General features: G+C 42.9%; 1 protein-coding gene across 5 annotated transcripts in view; it reads right to left on the reverse strand.

Moving 5' to 3' along the window:
- The window catches only part of NEDD4L (NEDD4 like E3 ubiquitin protein ligase), a 365727-nt gene that overhangs the window by 210811 nt on the left and 128747 nt on the right, over window positions 1-26169 (reverse strand). The window lies entirely within an intron of this gene.

Here is a 26169-nt window from a genome sequence, read left to right on the forward strand (position 1 = left end):
CTATGGGAGGGGGCGTGGTGGCTGCCACGCCCCCTCCCATAGACTTGCATTGAGGGGGGCGTGATATTACATCACTAGGAGCACAGCAGTGACGTCACGACCCCGTCAAACGCTTCAAGCATTCGGATCAAAAGAATGTTAATGTTTTGCCAAGGAGTACAATATATATTGCTTCTGACAACGCCTATTAAAATAGGTTATCCCACATAACTGCTTTCTTCCATAAACAGCACCACACCTGTCCTTAGGTTTTGTGTGAAATTACAACTAGGCTTTATGTTAGACTCACCGCAGACGGCAGGTACCCAGGAGGTAGTAGATCCGTAATTCCACGGTGGTCGGGAGCAGGAGATGTAGTAGATCCACTGATCCTGTGGGGCGGATGACGTACCAGGGAGCAGAGTCTAAGGTGCCGCTGGTTTTCACCAGAGCCCGCCGCAAAGTGGGATGGACTTGCTGCGGCAGGCGGCACCCAGGTCGCTACCCCTGGCACGACTCGATCCCACAGGAGGATGAGTTGAAGCGTGGTACAAAAGGAACAGGCAGGACGTAGTCAGGCAGGCAAGAGGTCAGGGCAGGTGGCACATTAGAGTAGTCAGTAGGGAAGCAGAAGATCAGTAGGCAGGCGGCTAGGAACACGGTCAAGTCACGGAATGCAAGGTCTGGTACACGGCAAGGAACACTGTAAAACTGCTTTCTCTAAGTTGCTAGGTCAAACAAAGATCCGGCAAGGGCAATAGGAAGGGGCTGAAACTTATAAGAGAGGTACAGGTGTGTGACTAATTACGGGCGCACTGGCCCTTTAAATTTCAAAGCTCCGTCGCGTGAGCGCTAGGAGGCGGGGGCACGCGCGCCGGAGCTGAGGCACAGAGACCGGGGATGGAGGTGAGTGACGGGCTGGGACTCGCATGCGGGCGCGTCCCGCAATGCGAATCCCAGCCCCGCTGGCGGCGGACAAGGAGGAGGAGGTATGCTCACGGCCGGTATGTCCGGCCGGAGCGCCGTGCATAACACTTTATTCACTACAACAGAACTCAATTGAAAGAGAGGAGCTGCTTCTGGAAGAAATCAGCTGTGTTTTTGTAATCCTCTAGAACCCATTTATATTATACTAAATCCTTTTTTACATAGCTGCTGATCACTTCCGCTCTGTTCCTCCTGATGTATGACGCAATGCTGGAAAACGGGTCAGTATTTTCATGGTGACAGGGTCCCTTTAAGGAACACGTCATTTTCACTTGATCCGTTCCCTCTAAGAGTTTTGAAGACTGTTGAGGAAACTTGGTGAAGAGGACAAGGCTTGTGTGATCTTGTTTATTTTCAGCTGGTAGAAGTGGTCGGAGGCCACAGTGAGTGTTTACTTCCACTTCAAGAGATTTACCCTTCAAACACTCTTCTTCCTAAAATCATTTGCCAGGCGGCAGCAGCGCGGAGCAGCAGGGGCCCATGTCCAAGTGTAGATTTGGCTTCAGAGGTGGCTTTTATCAGCAAGTGTTTGCGAGTGGAAAGAGTCAGACGGTTTGATCTCACCTGGTGCCGCCTCAGCCAAATAATTTCCAAATACACTATTCTGCGCCGTGCACAGCGGAGCGGTCAGACCGAACTAACACGTTGTAATATGAAATCTCCTTGTAACACGTCTGAAATATAGCGGCACTATGAATGGTGTCTAGTGGTCGGGGGTCACCAGGTCATCACGACAAGCAGACGCATAGCTAAAGTGATGTTCATTCTGTGCACTTTCTGGAAAGGCTATTACTAAAGTAGATACATTCTTACACTGGGAGACAGTGTTATATTAGATATACTCTCGTATACAGGAGACAGTATTCTAGTAATTATATTATTGTATAAGGAGAACAGTATTATAGAAGTTATATTCTTGTACATAGTAGGCAGCATTATAGTAGTTATATTCTTGTATATAGGAGCAGTATTATAGTAGTTATATTCTTGTATATAGAGGGCAGTATTATAGAAGTTATATTCTTGTATATAGGAGCAGCATTATAGTAGTTATATTCTTGTATATAGGAGCAGTATTATAGTAGTAATATTCTTGAACATAGGAAGCAGTATTATAGTAGTTATATTCTTGTACATAGGAGCAGTATTATAGTAGTTACATTCTTATACATAGGAGGCAGTATTATAGTAGTTATATTCTTGTACATAGGAGGCAGTATTATAGTAGTTATATTCTTGTACATAGGAGGCAGCATTATAGTAGTTATATTCTTGTACATAGGAGCAGTATTATAGTAGTTATATTCTTGTATATAGGAGCAGTATTATAGGAGTTATATTCTTGTACATAGGGGCAGTATTATAGTAGTTATATTCTTGTATGTAGGAGGCAGTATTATAGTAGTTATATTCTTGTACATAGGGTCAGTATTACAGTAGTTATATTCTTGTATATGGGAGCAGTATTATAGTAGTTATATTCTTGTACATCGGAGCAGTATTATAGTAGTTATATTCTTGTACATCGGAGCAGTATTATAGTAGTTATATTCTTGTATATAGGAGCAGTATTATAGTAGTTATATTCTTGTACATGGGGCAGTATTACAGTAGTTATATTCTTGTACATAGGAGGCAGTATTATAGTAGTTATATTCTTGTACATAAGGGGGGCAGTATTATAGTAGCTATATTCTTGAACATAGGGGGGCAGTATTATAATAGCTGCAATCTGTTATATAGTTAAAGTATAATAGCAGGTATCACAAGAATAAAAAAAAAATATTCCATTTGGTTCCCCTGAAACCTGTGTAATTGACAGCGTGTCTTCTTGCAATCCAGAAATGCGCTCAGAGCAGTCACTGGCAGCTTTTACCAAGTGTATCACTCAGCAGGGTGTACAAGCTTCCAAGACTAAAAGAGAGACCTCACAAAGAAGTAAAAAGCCAAACATTTTTTTTTCTCTGACAGGTCTTTCCTACCAGAAAACACGCCAAGCATATTGCAGATATGTAATGCGATTACTCAGCTGAGTCAGACCATGGCACAACGCTGCCCTCTAGTGGTCAGTCCCATATTAAAGGGAAAAAAGAAAAAACAGTTTGTAAAAACCATAATCAGTGTAATTTTGGTGACATTAATACCGTAAGTCTAAATTTGCAGGTTCCACAGTGGCCCGGATTCCTTGTTATGCAGTAATACAGCCCCAGACTATTACAGGACTAATTCAGGACTATAACTTGCCAACAGTTTCCACATAAGAAAGTTTGCTTATTAGTTGCTCATTTCATAAAAAAACAAAAGACAAACAAACAACTGTGTCAATCTACTGTCCTATGTGGATTCAACGAAAGGTGGAGGGATTTTTTTTCTTGAAGCGACAGCAGATACGTCACAAGTATTCATAATTTTACTTACAGAAGTGCTTCTCCACCCACTCAACACTGCCGCCCTAGGCAGAGGATTTTTGCCACCCTAGGCAAAAGCTAATTTTGCCGCACCTTGACTCCGCCCTTTGGCCTACCTTTACTTTACTAGTGGAATGACACACTGTAACAAACCTCCTCCTCATGCTGCTGGCTGAGAGTGATTCGGATGCTGGTTATCTACCCATCAAAAGGGCGCTTTAGGCAGCTGCATATTTTGCCAATATGCAGAACCGGCCCTGGCCAGAGGCATACAGGTGCCTTATGGCGAATACAGCCCTTATCCTGTGTGTAGTCCCACCCAAAGCTGCGGTTAGGACTGTGAGGCTATGTTCAGACAATGGAATGTCCGCATGGAAAAAATCCGTGCAGACATTCCACCAACAGTGGAGCGCCGATTTCACCGTGTACACAGTGCAGCAGGATCCTATTAAAATTAATGGGACTCTGCTGCGGAATATCCGTGTGGAATTCAGCACGGAAATCCCATCGTGTGAACAGAGCCTTACCAGACTGCACGACCTAATGAATTAAAAAATCTTAATCCTTCCAGTACTTATTAGCTGCTGAATGCTACAGATTAAATTCCTTTCTTTTTGGAACACTGATGACATCACGAGCACAGTGCTCTCTGCTGACATCTCTGTCCATTTTAGCAACCATGCATAGCAGATGTATGAGAAGGGTAGCATGGTGGCTCAGTGGTTAGCACTTCTGCCTTGCAGTGCTGGGGACTTGGGTTCAAATCCCAATAAGGACAAAAATAAATAAAGTGTTATTATAATAACGTCAGCAGAGAGAACTGTGCTCGTGATGTCATCAGAGAGCATTCCAAAAAGAAAAGAATTTCCTCTTTAGTATTCAGCAGCTAATAAGTACAGGAAGGATTAAGATTTTCTAATAGAAGTAATTTACAAATATGTTTAACTTTCTGCCACCAGTTGATTTAAAAGAAAAAAGTTTTCACTGGAGTACCCCTTTAACTAAATACTGGGGATGCTCACTGGCGTACTCTTTTTATACACTATTTTTTGGGTGTCTACCTTAGGGCTATCTCTCCCTATCCCAATAGCTATTCAGGGTACCCCAGTGAGACAGAGAGCCTCCTTCCTATGTTATCCTCTATCACAGGGTGTATAGGAACAGAATAGAATTAGGTTTCGGAGCGGCCGTTAACTCCACTTAGGGGTAGGTCTTTGGCTGGGTTCACATCACATTCTTGCCATACTATTTTTAATCCGTTTTTCTAAAGAAAACCGTATGGCAAAAAACGGATGGAACAGTATGGGAAAAAGTAAACCGTATGCGTTTTTAAACTGTATACTGTTTTTAAAAGTGCTTACAGTTCCGTCTGTTTTTATACATAATAATAAAAAATAAAAAAAACAACAACATACATTTTTGTTAATTTTGTCCATTTTTAATGGGAGGGGTGTTGGGTGGGGACTTTAGGATGCAAATGCGCATGTGCAAAGTAGAAACCTTATACAGTTTCCTGTATGGAACCGTATACATGTGCATTTCCCATTGACGTCCATGTTAAAAAAAAAAAAAAGTATGTGGATGCAGTACGGTTTTTAAACCAAAGACAAAAATGTGGTCAACCCCGGTTTTGACTCCTGTTTAAAAACCGTACTGCAACCTAAAGTCCCCACCCAACACCCCTCCCATTAAAAATGGACAAAATTATCAAAAACGTATTTTTTTTTTTTTTTTTATAAAAACTGTCGGAACTGGAAGCACTTAAAAACAGAATACGGTTTAAAAATGCATACGGTTTACTTTTTCCCATACTGTTCCATCCGTTTTTTTGCCATACGGTTTTCTTTAGAAAAACGGATTGAAAATAGTATGGCAAAAACGTGCCGTGAACCCAGCCTTAGAGAGAGGGTGCATTAGGGTGAATGTTAGGTAGAAGCCAACCACATCACATTGGCAATCACTACCCCTATTAGTCCCCTCCCCTCTCTTACCGTTACCTATACCCTACCTTCAGTCAGGCGATTATCATTTACGGTTATTGTTTTTTGCTTGTGTTCAAAATTTAAATTGAAGATTGATGTTTTTTTGTCATCTGGACGGTCGAGCAAGTGCATCTTGTTGCTGCATTATTGTCTTTCATTGGTTACTTGTTCTTGGCCTAGACCCTGATTGGGGGTGAGTGGCAAATAAGTGTGAGGACAAGTACTTGCTATCATGCTTGCGCATTTGTGTGTTTTTTGATGATTCAGGACCAGTTTTGGATCCTTTTTAAGCGATTTATTAAAAGTTAAGTCTGTGTTTTTTTCGGTGATTTATTTTCCTCTGATACACTAGTAATATTAGTTTACAGTGACTTTTTTTTTTTTTTTTTTTAAGTAATGAAGTAGACATCGGATTCCATTTTTCTAGGAGAGGTCCTGCTGTCTTTTTCTTTCTCTTTATTTGCATGCCCGCTTGGTTTTTGTATTATTATTATTATTATTATTAGTGTAGGTATATTGCAATCCTATTTCAACTACAATTTACAGTGGTCCCTCAACATACGATGGTAATCCGTTCCAAATGAACCATCGTTAGTTGAAACCATCGTATGTTGAGGGATCCGTGCAAGTTGTACTCACCTGTCCCCGCCGCTCCGGATGTCGCCGTCCATCGCTGTCTCCGCGTCCCCGGGGTGTCCCCACGTCTCCAGACCGTCTCCGCTGCCCGGGATTGTCGTTTCTTATAGCCATCATCACGTTGCTGCGCACGCCGCTCCTATTGGACGACGGGACGGCGTGCGCGGCGACGTGATGACGACGATGGAGAGCGCCGGTGATGGAGGGGATCCTGAAGAGGACGCGCCGGAGCCCCGAGGACAGGTATGAGACCATCACCGGAGAACACGGGGCACGTAAACAACTATCCGGTGGTAGCTGAAGCAGTCTGCGCTGCCGGATAGCCGTTTATGCGATGGCCCCGACATACAAAAGCATCGTATGTTGATGCTGCCTTCATGCGATGGCCTCTGAGAGACCATCGTATGTTGAAATGATCGTATGTCGGGGCCATCGTAGGTCGGGGGGGTCACTGTATTTTTACATCTATATATGTATCACTTATATTGGTTGGGTTGTATGTTTTCCAGTAACCCATTTATATTATTTTGAAAAACAATTTTTGAATGAGAAATAAAATTAAAAAATGAAAGAAGAGATCCCATTGGTTGCTATGGGAGACTATTCCTCTGCACAGGTTTTGATAAATCTCCCCCAATGGGCCTCACATACTATAATTACCCTTTTTAACCTGAACAAGCATGGGTAAAGGGCTCAAAAGGTGGCCAAGTCTGGAACTGGTGTTCATCCCGGGACGTTGTACGAGAACTACTTAGAGAGAAATAAAAAATCTTAGTGGTCTCCAAACGGTGACCCTCCAGCTGTTGCAAAACTACAACTCCGGGCATGCTGGGAGTTTTAGTTTTGCAACAGCTGGAGGTCCATGGTTTGGAGACCTAAGGTATTCTTACTCTATGAACTACATATATACCAGAAAGTACCTTCAGGTTTATTCTTCAGTGTTGAGAAAGTTGCAAAATCATTTCTGTCAAATAAACCTCGACTCTTCCTTAGCGACGGATCCACATGGTTAATCACTAAGTGAACGTCGGCGGCTGCACTATCACGCTTCAAGGAGGCAACAGAAATCAGGTATAAATACATAATAACATCCTACCGGGGGCTCGTGTTTATTTTTACTGTATAGAAGAGCCTGCAAACAAGCATTAACCCCTTAAGGACTCAGCCCATTTTGGCCTTAAGGACTCAGACAATTTAATTTTTACGTTTTCATTTTTTCCTCCTCGCCTTCTAAAAATCATAACTCTTTTATATTTTCATCCACAGACTAGTATGAGGGCTCGTTTTTTGCGTGACCAGTTGTCCTTTGTAATGACATCACTCATTATATCATAAAATGTATGGCGCAACCAAAAAACACTATTTTTGTGGGGAAATTAAAAAGAAAAACGCAATTTTGCTAATTTTGGAAGGTTCACGCCGTACAATTTATGGTAAAAATGACGTGTTCTTTATTCTGAGGGTCAATACGATTAAAATGATACCCATTATTACGTAAAATCACAAACTTTTTAACCAAATTAGTACGTTTATAATCCCTTTATTTTGATGACCTATAACTTTTTTATTTTTCCGTATAAGCGGCGGTATCGGGGCTCATTTTTTGCGCCATGATCTGTACTTTTTTTTTATACCACATTTGCATATAAAAAACTTTTAATACATTTTTTATAATTTTTTTTTTTTTATAAAATGTATAAAAAAAAGTAGAAATTTTGGACTTTTTTTTTTTTACGTTCACGCCGTTCACCGTACGGGATCATTAACATTTTATTTTAATAGTTTGGACATTTACGCACGCGGCGATACCAAATATGTCTATAAAATTAATTTTTTATGCTTTTTGGGGGTAAAATAGGAAAAAACAGACGTTTTACTTTTTTATTGGTGGAGGGGTTTTTTCACTTTTTTTTACTTTTACATTTTTTTTTTACACTTGAATAGTCCCCATAGGGGACTATTCATAGCAATACCATGATTGCTAATACTGATCTGTTCTATGTATAGGACATAGAACAGATCAGTGTTATCGGTCATCTTCTGTTCTGGTCTGCTCGATCTCAGACCAGAGCAGGAGACGCCGGGAGCCGGACGGAGGAAGCAGGAAGGTGAGGGGACCTCCGTGCGGCGTTATGAATGATCGGATCCCCGCAGCAGCGCTGCGGGCGATCCGATCGTTCATTTAAATCGCGCACTGCCGCAGATGCCGGGATCTGTATTGATCCCGGCACCTGAGGGGTTAATGGCGGACGCCCGCGAGATCGCGGGCGTCGGCCATTGCCGGCGGGTCCCTGGCTGCGATCAGCAGCCGGGATCAGCTGCGCATGACACAGGCATCGCTCCGATGCCCGCAGTTATGCACAGGACGTAAATGTACGTCCTGGTGCGTTAAGTACCACCGCACCAGGACGTACATTTACGTCCTGCGTCCTTAAGGGGTTAAAGGGGTACTCCGGTGGAAAACTTTTTTTTTATCAACTGGTGCCAGAAAGTTAAACAGATTTGTAAATTATTATTGAATTGGCAAGCGCTGTATCAGACGCATATCTATTAAAGCTAGGTGGTAGGGACTAACCTGATGCTGCTGTAGGAGGAGGGAAAGATCCTGATGATATGGATGAAACTGTAAGTGGTGTGAGGAAATGCTCACCTGTACCCTCACATCTTACGATTGCCAATTCAATAATACTTTTTGTCATATCCATTATATATCGGTGTGCATTATCAGGAGAGCACATCTATTGGCCAAGCAGCAGTCCAGCCACTGATCACATCCAAATCCATTCAGCGCTAGTGAATTTTCCTAACCAGTTGCTCAGATTTGTAAATTACTTCTATTAAAAAATCTTAATCCTTCCAGTACTTATTAGGTGCTGAAATTATTTTCTTTTTTGAACACAGAGCTCTCTACTGAATCACGAGCACAGTGCTCTCTGCTGACATCTCTGTCCATTTTAAGAACTGTCCAGAGTAGGAGAAAATCCCCATAGCAAACATATGCCGCTCTGGACAGTTCCTAAAATGGACAGAGATGTCAGCAGAGAGCACTGTGCTCATGATGTCAGCAGAGAGCACTGTGTTCCAAAAAGAAAAGAATTTCCTCTGTAGTATTCCATATGTAATTCATTTCAATGGGCCAGTGAAGTGACTGAGGCTGGGTTTACATCACGTTTTCAGCCATACGGGACCGCATACGGCTGGGGGGAGCTAACACTGTAATGGACCACGGGTTTAGGTCCGGTGGAAAACCGCATACGGGGCAAAAATGAGCCGACCGGAGACCGGTCGGCTCATTATTACCCCATATGCGGTTTTCCACTGGACCTAAAACAGTGGTCCACCACAGCTCCCCCCAGCCATATGTGGTCCCGTATGGCTGAAAACGTGATGTGAACCCAGCCTCAGTCACTTCACTGGTGACCCATTCAGCCCAGAATAGAGTACAAGATCCACAGATCTCTCCCCAGTGTTGCACCTCCCTACATCTCCTCTCTCATCTCTGTCTACCATCCTACATGTTCTCTCTGCTCTGCTAATGATCTAAGACTGACATCATCTATAATCCGAATCTCTTATTCCAGTCTCCAGGACTTTACTTGTGCTGCACCTCTGGAATGTGATCCCTCGATCCCTCAGACTTACACCCAATATTCACAGTTCTAACCATGCCCTAAAGACACATCTCTTCCAGCAGGCCTATACCATTCCCTTACTGTCTCCACTACTATCACTTTGCTCCCTTTTGAAACCTCTGGGTCTTGGAGACATCACAAGTGCCATATTGGGTAGTCTTCCCCTACTATCTATGCACATTAGATATTGAAAGATTAGCAATGTGACTGGTCCACACTCCTTTACGTAACCTCCCCTATTTGTAAAACATGACTTGGCCATTGTATCACTTTCTGTCTTTTGTCTCAACCCCATTCCTCATAATCTGTAAGCTCTCGAGAGCAGGGCCCCCACTCCTCTTGTTTGAATATTTGTAATGTTGGCTACAACATGTAATCACTATAGATGAAGCTCAGAGCTTAGCTTCCCCTCACTGAGGAATGACCTCTGCACAAATCACAGAGCATGCCCAGAAACCTCTGCCATTTATGTTAATAGGGTCTGGGCCAGTCTATATTGTCTAGGTCAATGGGACAACTTGTAAGGCATATATCTAAAATGTGCTGGCAAAACCAGCTCCAGCAAGATGGCTGCCCCAAATTAATGTTAAAAAAAAATACAATAAGAAATGTAGAAACAGATTAGGATAAAAGAACATGTTTCAGCATCTATGTCTTATTAGTAAAAAAATGTAGGAATACACTGACTTAAAGGGAATCTGTCATTTACAGTTCACATTCCAAACTGCTGACACTGCTGTTAGGACAGTGACACATGGCACCTACAAAATACCTGGATGACCTTCTATAACAGAGAAAACATTTTTTATTTTCTGGTGTAATGTGTCAAAGAAGCATTACCAAACTCCTGAAGTGCTGAGGGCTGGAACGTCTCCCCGCACCCCCTCCTATCCCTGTATCGGCTTGATTGACAGTGAGCTGGAAGCCGAGCTCTTTTACTAATGTGGCTCCTGCACATACATTGTATGCACAGGAATGAGATTTGGAAACAGGTTTGGCTTCCATGACTGTCAATCAAGCAGGGAGAGGGATAGGAGGGGGTGCGGGGAGACGTTCCAGCCCCAAGCACTTTAGGAGTTTGGGAATGCCTCCTTGACACATTGCACCAGAGAATAAAAGCATGTTTCTACTTTACGGAAGTGAGGACAGAAATATAAAAAGGTTCCATGTGTCTCCCTGTTCTAACAGTGTCAGCAGTTTGGAACATAATTGCCCATTCCAGTGGTCGCAAGTAGCAGCACTTGCACTTATTTAAATAGAGTGAACAGTATGCAGTTGTTGCGGCCTGCTATTTTAGATACAGATCACACTGATAAATCTGGACAGGTCCTCAAAATGTTTATATTTCTGTGGTGTCCCGGTACAGGACCTTGTCCTGTCCCTGTCTAAAGTCCCCTCAGTTACAGTCCCTCCATTCCACAGGGCTCTCCTGCAGGGCTTGCCCCTTGGTCGCCCCATATAAAAGTATTTCTGTATAGAGTACAAATGTATAGGACCTACCTAGGTCATGTGATATATTATAATGGTTGTACAGATATTTAGGACCTTCCTGGGTCATGTGATGTACCCAGAGTTCTCTGGGTTCAGGACCTACAGGCTTTGCAGCCAATGGGATTAGTCCAGCCCCCTTAGTATAAGGGGCTGTAGTCATTAAATTTGCTCTCTTATCTCCTGGATTTCAGCCAAGCACAATCAGCATATCTCAATTCATCGTAACTAGGCCAAAGCCTAAAGAACCAGCAGCCACTAAAACCGTGAGTCATAAAGCTCTGTTTACTAAATCCTTGTGACTACTATTCAACTCAACTCATACAATTAGTAGCACAGTGGCCTGCTTAAAGCTAAAGACAACTAGTCCCATCAAAGCCTGTGAGGAACCTGCATCCCGGTTACCTCAAGAGAAACTGTATGTTTATAAAGACTGTTTGCATAAGAAGTTCAGTAAAAGTTCCAGTTATCTCGTAAATTCTGCTGTGGACATTCCGTTTATTAACCTGACGTTTATGGACCGGTTGTCAGCAAGGCCTTCTATACAAAACAACCGCACCCTGGCATCACGACAAACCAAGGGTTAATACCACCAGACCCTGCTACATCATTGCCTCGCCCAGCTCACCACATAGCAAACATACATGAAATCTGTCTCCGTCCCTGATATCGCTGCCAAAGACAGAGGTTGTAAATGACAAGACGAGCCGCGTGTTCTGAGTGTAACATTCTAATTGGCCTTAATGGAGTCTCAGCTTGTGACAATTCATGTTCAGTAATGTGGAGACAGAGGTGCAATGGAGCACGATGCTTACTGTGCGTGTCCGATATATTCCAATACATTGTACAGATATAGACCAGGCTTCATTTTACAGGACGGCACATAATGGAGCAAAATATTACTGGAGATGATGGGTACAGGCTGCCTTTGTTATGGGTCAGGCAGAGTAGGTGGCCGCCTAAAGCGTCATTTCATAACAGCAAAAAAGAGGAATATTTTTATTGGAAAAAAAAAAAGAAAAAATAATTTCCTATTCTGTGTCCACCTCAGACTCATGGGCATGCTCTACAACCAGTGAGAGCCCCCATCAGACTTTCGCTCTAAAGGGTCTATTCACATGGCGGAATTCCACCTGAAATGGAAGCCCAATACACTTTTATGGGATTCCGCACTCCCGCTGACACTTCGGAAATCCCGCAAGCGGGATTTCCGAAGTGTCAACGGGAGTGTGGAATCCCATAAAAGTGTATTGGGCTTTCATTTCAGGCGGAATTCCTCCATGTGAATAGACCCTTTAGAGCAAAGCAATTACTAGTATAGCAGCATAGAGCAGCAAGAAGCCTGGCTACAGGGACAGGCAGAAATGTTTGGGAATCGCAAGATCCTGCTATCAGGTGCCCCTTTTTTGGACACTTTTAGGGAAGGCAGGGGGCTGAGCTGTTTCAAGAGCCGAGCATGCTCACTACAATTCAAAGACCCTTTTGTATGCCAAACTATACAGAACGAGATGGGGATGCGCACTATAGTCAATCCTTGGTGGTCGGTGGGCTGTTTATATGAAAATTTCTTTAAATGGGCACTGTCAGATTCAAAAACTTTTTGTCTTGTTAAGTTGTACATCTTGCAAAACATTAACCTTTCTAATAACATGAACCTTTCTAGGAAGTGAGGGTGGGATTAGAACTCCATTGTGCTTACTCCCGTCTATCAGACTGCAGCATGAAAACAGAAAGGAGGGGGTTACAGAGGAGCCTGTAGTGATTGGTTGAAGAGACCCAGCACAGCACAGCAGACTCAGGGAGGAGGTGAATGCATAGTGTGAGAGGGCAAGAGACGGACATGCCCCCTCCAAGGCACAGGATGACAAACCAAGTGAGATTGAAGGTGTTTGTGAGAGAAATATAGGTGCTAGACACATAAAAATGATATGTACATGATCAGGATTAGGTACTAAGTATCATGCCCATCATGCCCCCATAGACATAGTAGTCTTCTATATTCTCAAAATGGAAGTAAAAATCTCAATATGTTATTGGATTAGGAGCATAAGACCATTGAGCAACTATATGACTGTATTAACCTGTGATTTCTGTTGCGGTAAGGCAGTGTTTCCCAACCAGTGTGCCTCCAGCTGTTGCACATTGGTTGGAAAACACTTCGGCAGGGGCATAGCTCTGTGCCAAACCACTATATCTGTGTCGAGGAAGCACCATGTGCAGGTTTCCCTTATAGTTAAACAAAAGGAACTATAATTCCAAATCCCGCCAATTGTCTTCAGTAGGAGGAGCCACTGTCATTCATACAGGTGACTCCACCTACACGAATTGTTTTGGTAGATAAGGGGCTGGGCGAGTATGTAGGGCGTTATGCAATGTTTATCAGGAAAAAAATATTTGTTTTAACTATGCAAAACGTAAAATTTTATTCTGGCCGATGTTGCACATTAACTTTTATAAACCTCATTCTGAGATTTTAGTTGGCGTCATAATATATTTGTTTTTTAGCAACGTCCTATTAAAAAAGGCCTAATCTGCTTCCATCATACCAGTTATACTAGTTTCTCAGTCAACAGGAATAAAATGACTCAGTAGAGGAAACGCTTCACCTGGTACATGACTATTTGAGGAATGCATTAACTGCGGCAGCAATAGGTGACAACAACATTATGAGAAAAACCTTAAAGGTCAGGGGTGGGTACAGCGATGGCCCTCCATAATAGGACATGGTTTCCCACTGGTTTGTAGTTTATGGTGGAATATAAAGATGGTCAATGTGAACTGAGGCCAAGTATTCTGAAACACTGAATAGCGAGAGTCAAACAGGACCGATCCCAGTCCACACAGTAAATGAATCCAAGAGGGGCCACAATATGGCTACTAGCGATTACCCATAGCTCCTCCACATCCACTTATTACAGTTCACATTTGAGTAAATCGCACGTAGCCGCAATGTGGCCCTTTTTGGATTCATTTAATGCATAAAGATACTTTAGAGTTGGTTGTCGTAGAGATCGAGCAGAGATCACAGCCTCCAGTCTTCTTGGGGGGATGAGGCCACAAGGTTTACACACCTGGATTTGGGGATTTTCTGTCATTCTTCTCTGGGGATCCTCTCCTGCTCTGTCAGGTTGGATGGGGACCGTCGGTAGAAGCCATTTTCAGGTCTCTCCAGAGATGTTCTTTTGGGTTTAGGGCTCTGGCAAAGTTACTCAAGGTGACCCTTCATCCAGTCTGAGGTCCAGAACACCACCTGGATCAGGTTTTTATTTTATATTATCTCTGTACTTTCCCTCAACCCTGACCAGTGTCCCTGTCCTAGATGCTGAAAAACACCCCCACAGCTTGATGCTGCCCCCACCATGCTCCACTGAAGGGATGGTATTGGCCCGTTTTCCTCCAAACATGAAGCTTAGGCTGAAAAGTTCAATCTTGGTTTCATTAGACCAGAGAATCTTGTTCCTTTCCTTTAGATGCTTTTTGTAAACTCCAGGCGGCTTTTGATTTGGCTTTTACTGAGGAGTGTCTTCTCTCTGGCTACTCTGCCATAAAGCCCAGCTTGTGGAGGCTGAAGTGCTGAAATATTTTGTACCCTTCTCCATCTCTATGCCTCCACACAATCCTGTCTCTGAGCTCTACAGGCAGCCCCGCCCCCCCCCCCACTCCCAGTGCTTGGATTTTGCTCTGATATACATTATCAGAGGTTAAATATACATTATCAGAGGTTAAATCTTAATCCTTTCAGTACTTATGAGCTTCTGAAGTTAAGGTTGTTCTTTTCTGTCTAAGTGCTCTCTGATGACATGTGTTTCGGGAACCGCCCAGTTTAGAAGCAAATCCCCATAGCAAACCTCTTCTACTCTGTGCAGTTCCCGAGACACGTGTCATCAGAGAGCACTTAGACAGAAAAGAACAACTTTTACTTCAGAATCTCATAAGTACTGAAAGGATTAAGATTTTTTAATAGAAGTAATTTACAAATCTGTTTAACTATCTGGAGCCAGTTGATAGATAAAAAAAAGTTTTTTCCTGGATAACCCCTTTAAAAGGGTCTTTTTGCTCTTCTCTCTTTAGAGATAAGTCTTGCTGAGGTCAGTCGTGCCTAGTGTGTGTGTCCAGAGTGTTGGAGACCTCAAAGTCCAGTCCTGCAGCCACCATCAAGTCAAGTAAGATAAAGTCACAGCTTTATGAGTCAAGTCAAGTCAGTCCCTGTCATCTGTCAAGTCAGCGTGGTCTGCATTCAATTGTCCAGTTCTACTACAAGCCCAAGCAAACCCTTAAGGTCTCTGGGTCACTGGTCACCTCCTTGGACCCTGGCTGAACTGTATAGACTTTACAATCTATCTATCCTCAATAAAGCGACCGTTACCGGTAACTTGGCGTCTGAGTCATTATTGCCCCCCGTCCCTAGCCCAGGATCAAGCGGTATACCTTCGGGTGGTATCGAGGATAAACCACGCCCTGGCGTCAGGAATACAAGGGGTTAATGCCATCTGCCCCTATGGTAACAACATCTACCCACCTCACACCCCGTTACCACAACTTGATGCCTGCAATACACAGTGAGTGAGCCTGGGAGCAGTCGGTGCCAAACATTGAGCTTTGCCTTTTACTGAGTTATTAAGCTCTGCTCCGATTTAAAGGGGAACTCCGCCCCTAGACATCTTATAATATGTCTGATCGAAGGGGTCCCACCGTTGGGAACCCCCTGCGATCTCGGCTGCGGCACCACAGACATCCGGTGCATGGAGCGAACTTCGCTTCGTGCCAGATGACTGGCAGATGCAGGGCGGAGGCACCTGACATCACGGACCCACCCACTCCTGACGTCCCAACCACGCCCCCTCAATGCAAATCTATAGGAGGGGTCGTCACGCCCCCTCCCATAGACATGCATTGAGGGGGCATGACGGTGACATCATGAGCCTACGGCACTGCACTCTAAACTTTAAAAAAATGCCGGGTGCAGTAGGGAGATCGCGGGGGCCCCCAGCGGCGGGCCCCCTGCGATCAGATATCTTATCTCCTATCCTTTGGATAGGGGATAAGATGTCTACCCCTTTAAGGAGAGCTGAGCTGCAGTAATCTAGCACAGCCACTACACAATGTAAAGAGCTGTCTGCTTCCGGATGTGTGCCATGGCTCTGGAGAACAGCTAATCATTGGGGTAGAACAGCTAATCATTGGGGTAGAACAGCTGATCATTGGGGTAGAACAGCTGATCATTGGGGTAGAACAGCTGATCATTGGGGTAGAACAGCTGATCATTGGGGTAGAACAGCTGATCATTGGGGTAGAACAGCTGATCATTGGGGTAGAACAGCTGATCATTGGGGTAGAACAGCTGATCATTGGGGTAGAACAGCTGATCATTGGGGTAGAACAGCTGATCATTGGGGTAGAACAGCTGATCATTGGGGTACTGCGTGTTGGACTCACAGATCGGATATTGATACGTCATACAACAAAGCTTCAATGTCAATCAGTTTTACTTGCGATCCTAGGTTACACCCCCAGACAACGCTTCACGAGTTCACCTTGAGCTGTGCCAAAATGCTAAATTAGGTCTGCTAAGTAATACCACCATAACCTCCAGATACATACAGCAGAGTCTACACAATTTATCTCCGTTGTCTTGACTGAAACGACAGCTGGAAAAACTCGTGTTTGTTTATCTCTCTCTAGACCCCAACTGTGTGATACACATTTCCCTTGATTGTATCCGCTGTATCCCAGCCGAGCATCTGCGGGAATCAGTGGTGACATTTCGACAAGTCTGGCTGGGTTCACTTGACACAATGATAACACTGCATCCTCCAAATAAGCAATATACAGATGCTTATAAATATGCATTAAGTAAGAGACTGCAGGAGACATCCACTGACCATCACTCCCAGGGAAAAGGAATTGTCTGGCTTAGATGTCCAGATTCTGGATAAGGGCGTATCCAGAAGACCCCCCTCTATTCGCAAGACACCTACTCCAAAAGAAAATGGCATTCCTTAATCATCTGCAGCGAATTATCACTTATTCCCTATCCACATATATTATTTACATATTTGTCAATATGTAAAGGAGGCTCCAATGCCCAGGGGGCATTACCCAGCATGGCAAGAACCCAGGCAAGTCCAGCCCATACCCACTTATTAAGGGGGATTCTGGTGGAAAACATTTTTTATTTTAAATCAACTGGTGCCAGAAAGTTAAACAGATTTATAAATTAAACCAATAAATGTAGTAGGAAAGGGGAGAGCACACAGGATGCAACTTCACCTTCCATGACCTGCAATTACGTCTTCGGCGACCTATATCAATGTCTCCTGCGGGGTGCACATACAAATGTATGAAGTATCAATCTAAAATAAACAAAAAGGGACACGTACGTGCACTCACCGCTCAACGGAGATAGTTGCCTCTGGAAGCCCGGTAACGGGATGCCGGGTCACGGCATAGGTGCAGGTATATGGCGCTCGAAGGCTACGCCAGCAGTTTCGTACGTGAGTGCGTGCTTCTTCCAGTCTCATTTTTGCTACTACAGATTTTGCTGCCCATTGACTTCAATGGGCAGTAAAATCTGCTAATCCAATTCTGCAGCAAAAATATGCACGTGTGAACGCACCCATAAAGTATAAAAATTAATGCTTGCCAAGTTTAAACATCCCTTGAAACAACTAATTATCCTTGACCTGACATTCTTGAGATTATTTTAATACTTGGATATGAAAACACTGAAAGCTAAAGTTACTATGTCAACACATTAAATTACCATAACCCTGCTGTGTACTGATGAGAGCAAAAACTCTCTACAGGGGGGGTGCCTCTTCCTTTTGGAGGAGACTCTGGTTCGGCTAATATGCCTCCTTATATTTCCAGGCTCTTATATGGGTTGAATATTGACTTACACTGTTTCCTCTAGATTGGACATTGACTTACTGGCAAGCTTTCCATGGTACTGGAGAGGCTGTTTCTTCCTTCTGGAGGAGAGTCAAAACAGGATGACCGTGAGTTCAGGAGTTAGTCCGGCGCAGAGAGGAACCATCAGGGAGCCAGATAAAATCAATGGATTTATTAAATGCAACGCGTTTCGCTGCTCATGCGCAGCTTCATCAGGAGAGCAAATTGAGGGAGATTTATCAAAACCTGTCCAGAGGAAAAGTTTCCCATAGCAACCAATCAGATCGCTTCTTTCATTTCACATAGGCCTTGTTAAAAATTAAAGAAGCCATCTGATTGGTTGCTATGGGCAACTGGGCAACTTTTCCTCTGGACAGGTTTTGATAAATCTCCTCCATTAAGTATATTTTTCCCATTGACTGTAAAACTCCATAAATGCCCCCCCCCCCCCCCCCCAAACCAAGATGCAGCTAAGGTATCAGCTAAAAGTATCTCTCTAGTCAACCAGACTCTTGCTCTGCACTGATAAGGGGGCAAGAGCAAGAAAAACACCAAGAGGTGACAAACATTTGCATACGATAACACACAAATACATTATAAAATAATAAGTACAAGCAAACAAACAGTAGTAGAAGTAAATAATACTCCTATTAGAAAAAGGTGTCTGCCTTCCAATAGCGCATCCATTGCCAACAGGTTGTGCGCGGCATTGCACCGGAGTTTTTTCACGTCAATACAAATGAGCTACGATACAGGACACACCCTGTCGACCGGTGTGGTGCAGTTTGAAATCTGTTTTTCTATGGGATGGGATGATAAGTAATACTAGTGTACAGTAGTCCCTCAAGTTACAATATTAATCGGTTCCAGGACGACCATTGTATGTTGAGACCATGGGGGAGATTCGTCAAAACCTGTGCAAAGGAAAAGTTGCCCAGTTGCCCATAGCAACCAATCAGGTCGCTTCTTTCATTTTGCAGAGGCCTTGTTAAAAATGAAAGAAGTGAGCTGATTGGTTGCTATGGGCAACTGGGCAACTTTTCCTCTAGACAGGTTTTGATAAATCTCCCCCCATTACTCTATGGAAACCTGGTAATTGGTTCTGAAGTCACCAAAATGTCATCCAAAAATAGGAAAAAGTGAGGATTAAAGATAAATAAGTAGATAACTAATATAGATAAAGCAAATCCTTACATATAAAAGTAATAAAGAGCTGCTGGGAGCTGTAATCACTGTCTATTTCAGTGTTTCCCAACCAGGGTGCCTCCAGGTGTTGCAAAACTACAACTCCCAGCATGCCAGGACAGCCGAAGGCTGTCCTGGCATGCTGGGAGTTGTAGTTTTGCAACAGCTGGAGGCACCCTCTTTGGGAAACACTGGTCTATGTAGAGGACAGGAGCTTCTTCAGGGTCCTGTACAGTACACACAGTGTCCTAAAAAATGAAAATGGAGCCGTCCCCACCTGATGTCAAAAGGAGCAGCTAACCCTGGCATAGGTAAAGAGTACAAAACATGTAATACCTTCCTGTACTGTAGGAGGTGCTACCAGACACCAGTCAGTGCATACGCTTCAGTACTACAGGGGTTTTACCAGGGAAATATCCATTCTGATTGGTCGGTTCTTCCAGCCATTGACATGTTTCACAGATTCCATAACATCGTATGTTGATTCTGGTTTCAAGCTACAATGGTCCAGAAAAGACTATTGTATGTTGAAACTATTGTATGTTGAGGCCATTGTAAGTTGAGGGATCACTGTAGTAGTAGCCGTCATCATCAATAACACGGATACAAGTAACCAGCTGCTGCATAATCCAAGCATTCGCTACAATAGACCTTCCTCTCGCTGCAGCAGAATACACGAATGCATTTTATAAAGGTGAGATGACGATTAATAAAGATCGTGTGCGTTATGGAGGGTTTATTAAGTATTCATGAGGATTACTTGACTATACACACAGCTCTGCAGGACGGCTCATGGTGCGGTCATTACCCCCGCATCATCACACAGGAGACATGACAGTCTTATTTCTACATCAAACCAAAAAACTTAAATTCATCCAAAGCTAAAACTAACACAAAAGAAGGAGTCTTTTATGTCCAATTTCTATTCTTTACAACAAAATCTGCACAGTTCCACCTGCCTACATATAGCCGGCACCAGAGGTAAATATGACCATCTATTCTGATGAACACAAGACACGGGGGTACAGTAACAGCGGACGGCGACATTATAAACCACATCACACACGGCTCCTGCAGCTTCACTATACTACTAAGGATCTTATACTTGAATTGAAATTTCCAGCCCGAGGAAATATGAAAATAAAATTTTCGAAGCAATACGTTCTCAGCCTTACTAAAAGAAGAAGCAGTGAACAAGGAAGGGGCTCAACTGGATGATATGTGTGTGTATAAATATATATATATATATATATATATATATTATATATATATATATATATATATATATATATATATGGTATGCCTTGAGGGGTGTAGGGTAGTTGGGATGTTGTAGTAGATAAGGGGTTAATGTTAACCCTATAGTTTGTGACGCCAGGCTGAGGGCTAGTATGCTGAGGTAATTCTCCGGCCTATCCACAAGGTTCTTGAACTTGAACAAACTTTACTTAAGTGCTTGCAGTACATCCAATGAACTATGACAGTCTCAGGCAAACAGTCTCTATATATCTCAATGACTGACAATTGTTGCGGACCTTGAAATAGATTAAAGTCTCTGAATTTAGGGTAATTATTGCAGATCTGTCCGGATTTAGGGGATAGATAAGGTCCGGTGATCTTGCAGAGTGCGTGGGGACTGATACACTCAGAATTTAGAAGTTATCGGCCGTCGCCGCAAGGCTCAGGCCTAGACTCACTGATCTCAGCAGCGCAGATGCTTCTTGCTTGCTTGCACAGGAACAAGAGAGCGAGAACATGGCCGCCGCTCCCTTATATGGGCAGGGGGCGGGGCTAATCTGATTGGTCCGAACATCCGTCATTCACGGTTACACAGTGTGATGGGATTGACTACGTCACAAGGACCTCCAAAGGTCCTCAAGCAGAAATACCATAGAGTTCATCTGACCATGTGACCCGCAGGTCCTGCTACTCTATGGGCAGGTAATTAACCATTTATTTACATTTATGCAATCTTATACATCCAAATCCTAAGTGGTTACTGGACAATTAACAACTGGATGGGAGGTGACAAGGGGTTAACTAGACAATTGGGACCCCGACGTCCTAGGGACTCTGACTATGGGGACCCACAATAAAAGGTACCGGATAGGATACGGTACCGGGACACCACATATATATATACAGTACAGACCAAAAGTTTGGACACACCTTCTCATTCAGAGTTTTCTTTATTTTCATGACTATGAAAATTGTAGATTCACACTGAAGGCATCAAAACTATGAATTAACACATGTGGAATTATAGACATAACAAAAAAGTGTGAAACAACTGAAAATACATCATATTCTAGGTGGAAAGTGTCCCCAAGTGCAGTCACAAAAACCATCGAGTTCTAAAGAAACTGGCTCACATGTGGACCGCCCCAGGAAAGGAAGAACAAGAGTCATCTCTGCTGCGGAGGATAAGTTCATCCGAGTCACCAGCCTCAGAAATCGCAGGTGAACAGCAGCTCAGATTAGAGACCAGGTCAATGCCACACAGAGTTCTAGCACCAGACACATTTCTAGAACAACTGTTAAGAGGAGACTGTGTGAATCAGGCCTTCATGGTAGAATATCTGCTAGGAAACCACTGCTAAGGACAGGCAACCAGCAGAAGAGACTTGTTTGGGCTAAAGAACACAAGGAATGGACATTAGACCAGTGGAAATCTGTGCTTTGGTCTGATGAGTCCAAATTTGAGATCTTTGGTTCCAACCACCGTGTCTTTGTGCGACGCTGAAAAGGTGAACGGATGGACTCTACATGCCTGGTTCCCACTGTGAAGCATGGAGGAGGAGGTGTGCTGGTGTGGAGGAGGAGGTGTGATGGTGGGGGGTGCTTTGCTGGTGACACTGTTGGGGATTTATTCAAAATTGAAGGCATATTGAACCAGCATGGCTACCACAGCATCTTGCAGCGGCATGCTATTCCATCCGGTTTGCGTTCAGTTGGACCATCATTTATTTTTCAACAGGACAATGAACCCAAACACACCTCAAGCCTGTGTAAGGGCTATTTGACCAAGAAGGAGAGTGATGGGATGCTGCACCAGATGACCTGGCCTCCACAGTCACCGGACCTGAACCCAATGAAGGCCAAAGGGCCAACAAGTGCTAAGCATCTCTGGGAACTCCTTCAAGACTGTTGGAAGACCATTTCAGGTGACTACCTATTGAAGCTCAACAAGAGAATGAGTGTGCAAAGCAGTAATCAAAGCAAAAGGTGGCTACTTTGAAGAACCTAGAATATGACATATTTGGGGTTTGTCACGATCACACCCTATCGGTCCAGCCAAGACATTAGATAGTGTGTGATGGTGCAAGGGTTAAGGCCACCAGACCTCTGTGTATCCACTACTAGTCCCAGCAAGTCACCAAATTAACCGTTAGATAAAAGTGTTTCCACCAGAGCTGCCTTCAGAAAGGTGAGCTCCTATATTTAGAGATCAAAGACCAGAGCTGATTAATTAAACATTTAATCTGATAAAAGGTATCACAGTAATAAATATATAAAAATACAGGAACAAATGACTTACAGGTATAACAATATATAAAAGAGTTTAGCAAGACAAGTTCAGAAAACAAAAATGAAGTTCTTACAGCATGATGGTATAGCAGTCCTTTGTGAGTGAGAGTCCAGCTCTTGTCAGCTTTGGGCCCAGCCTTGAACACACTGGGGGACATGTATCAAAGATTTTACCCCTGTTTTGTGTGTATTTTTTTGCGCAAAATTTTGTGCAAGCCCTTTTTTTTGCACATTTTTTTGCGCACGTTTTGGTAGAGCATGTCCTCCAGATGTGGCTGAATCAGGGTACCTTGAAGTGACATCTATAGTACGCATGGATTTATTAACTGCGTACTTTTTTTTTACACCCAAAATGTTGCCGCAAGAGCTGTTTTTTTTGCGCAAATATAAGCCATCTTGGACTTAACGTAGCAAGATGCTCTAAATCATCGATTCTATTTTCCAAAGAGTGGATTGAGGAGATTACTACATTTACCCGCAATTTATGAAGCTCATTGCACTTGATTGATAAATTTAGCGCTTCTGCACATAATTTAGAGTTCGGGAAAAGGGGTAAAATGCTTCTGCCATACACAAATAATGATACATGTCCCCCACTGAGTCTAGCATTGTTTAAATATCATATCTGTTTTCTTGGGAGGGAGACTCAATTCCCCCTCCCCTCTGATCCCACCAGGGGGCATCTCTGTTGCTTCAAAGGGCCTCTGACTTCAAAAGGAGATACAAACAGACAGCCAGACCCCCAATAAAATGCAATACACAAAAGGACACATCGTCCGAATGACCTCTCACCCATGTCCTGGACAATCCATCACACACAGTCATAACTTATAATACACATATAGGATTTTAATAATCAGGCCTTGGACCTGACAGGGGTGGGCGCAAGGCGCCTTGTAACAGCATTTAGGCGCAGAATTTGGAATACATGTTAAAGGGGTACTCTTTTCCTGAATTATTTTATTATTTTTTTTAAATCAACTGGTGCCAGAAAGTTAAACAGATTTGCAAATTCCTTCCTGTACCTATCAGCTGTTGTATGCTCCACAGGAAGTTCTTTTCTTTTTTGAATTTCCTTTCTGTCTGACCACAGTGCTCTCTGCTGACACCTCTGTCCATTTTAGAAACTGTCCAGAGTAGGAGCAAATCCCCATAGCAAACATCCTGCTCCGGACAGTTCCTAAAATGGACAGAGGTGTCAGCAGAGAGCACTGAGGTCAGACAGAAAGGAAATAAAAAAAATAAAAATAACTTCCTGTGGAGCATACAACAGCTGATAAGTACAGGAAGGATTAAGATTTTTTTTTTATAGAAGTAAATTTACAAATCTGTTTAACTTTCTGGCACCAGTTGATTTAAAAAATGATGTTTACCAGGGGAGTACCCCTTTAATTTGAAAGAATGCCTATTTCAAATATTCATTAGATGAGTCTCCAGCAGTTGCAAAACTACAACTCCCAGCATGCCTGGTCAGCTTTAGGGGTCTCCAGCTGTTGCAAAACTGCAATTCCCAGCATGCCCAGACAGCCTTCAGCAGTCCGAGCATGCTCGGAGCTGTAGTTTTGCAACACCTGGAAGCACCCTGGTTGGGAAGCAATAATTGAAAGCAGTAGATCACACTTTAAATGCTATTATATTTACAGTATCTTTATTTATAATATTGTACTTGCCCTGTGCAACTTTGCTGTATCGTACTGCTATACATACCTAGTGCCCTCCAGAGCAGCATGTATGGTGTGTGCCAATTTGAGGGAGTGCTTGTTTGCTTCCTCTTGTTTTTGGCTCAGTTTGAATTATTTTAAAAGGGGCTCTTCACTGGCAAACTTTTTTTTTTAAATCAACTGGTGCCAGAAAGTTAAACAGATTTGTAAATTACTTCTATTTAAAAATCTTAATCCTTCCAGTGCTTATCAGCTGCTGTATACTACAGTGGAAGCTCTTTTCTTTTTGAATGTATTTTCTATTTGACCACAGTGCTCTCTGCTGACACCTCTGTCCATGTCAGGAACTGTCCAGAGCAGGATAGGTTTGCTATGGGGATTTGCTCCTACTCTGGACAGCTCCTAAAATGGACAGAGGTGTCAGCAGAGAGCACTGTGGTCAGGCAGAAAGGAAACTCAAAAAAGAAAAGAACTTCCTGTGGGGCATATAGCAGCTGATAAGTGCTGAAAGGCTTAAAGGGGTATTCCAGGAAAAAAAACTTTTTTACATATATCAACTGGCTCCAGAAAAAGTTAAACAGATTTGTAAATTACTTCTATTAAAAAATCTTAATCCTTTCAGTACTTATGAGCTTCTGAAGTAAAGGTTGTTCTTTTCTGTCTAAGTAATCTCTGATGACACGTGTCTCGGGAACCACCCAGTTTAGAACCAAATTCCCATAGCAAACCTCTTCTAAACTGGGCGGTTCCTGAGACACGTGTCATCAGAGAGCACTTAGACAGAAAAGAACAACCTAAACTTCAGAAGCTCATAAGTACTGAAAGGATTAAGATTTTTTAATAGAAGTAATTTACAAATCTGTTTAACTTTCTGGAGCCAGTTGATATTTAAAAAAAAAGTTTTTTCCTGGATAACCCCTTTAAGATTATTAAATAAAAGTAATTTACAAATTTGTTAACTTTCTGGCACCAGTTGATTAAAAAAAAAAAAGTTTTACAGTTGAGTACCCCTTTAAATGTTTTTATCCACACTGTCTTCTGCAATCTTATGATTTCAAAATAGTTTGCCTGGGTATGCACTACTCTTAGTGAGGGAAATCAAAAGTGAGCCTGACGGGGAGAAAAAAAAATCATAATTTTTGCACGAGGACCCAAATTTTGCATTTCGGCTTTCAATAGAGGAAGTGTGGTTTCATACACAGTGGTTCAGTCGCCCCCACTACAAACTTAAATGGGCACTCTCATTAAAACCGATTTTTGCTATTGCACTCCTTATGGTAAATAAAAAATACTTCTCATATACTTTGGTTAAAAAAAGAAGTTTTCTATGTTTGATTTGTGCTTAAAAAAAGCTCAAGAGCACATTTTCCCCATCTCATACACAGACTTAGGACCGAGGTCCAAACTCAGGAAGTGCAGCCTGGAGTGCTGAGGGGGGGGGGGTGTCCAACCAACAGCATATGGCAGTTAAGTGTGAGAGGAGCTATGATTGGATGAGGCTGGACACCCCCCCCCTCAGGACTCCAGGCTGCACTTCCTGTGTTTGGACCTCGGTCCTAAGTCTGTGTATAAGATGGGGAAAATGTGCTCTAGAGCTTTTTTAAGCACAGATAAAACATAGAAAACTTCATTTTTTTTTAAACAAAGTATATTAGAAATATTTTTTATTTACCATAAGGAGTGCAATAGCAAAAATTTTAATGAGAGTTACCCTTTAAGCCATTGTAGTAATCTTCACCAGCTTTCGGTGAGGGCACACAAGGATGTTGGATTTATGTAAAGCTGTGTGGGA

Source organism: Hyla sarda, chromosome 1 (genome assembly GCF_029499605.1).
Source record: "Hyla sarda isolate aHylSar1 chromosome 1, aHylSar1.hap1, whole genome shotgun sequence".
NCBI lineage: Eukaryota > Metazoa > Chordata > Amphibia > Anura > Hylidae > Hyla > Hyla sarda.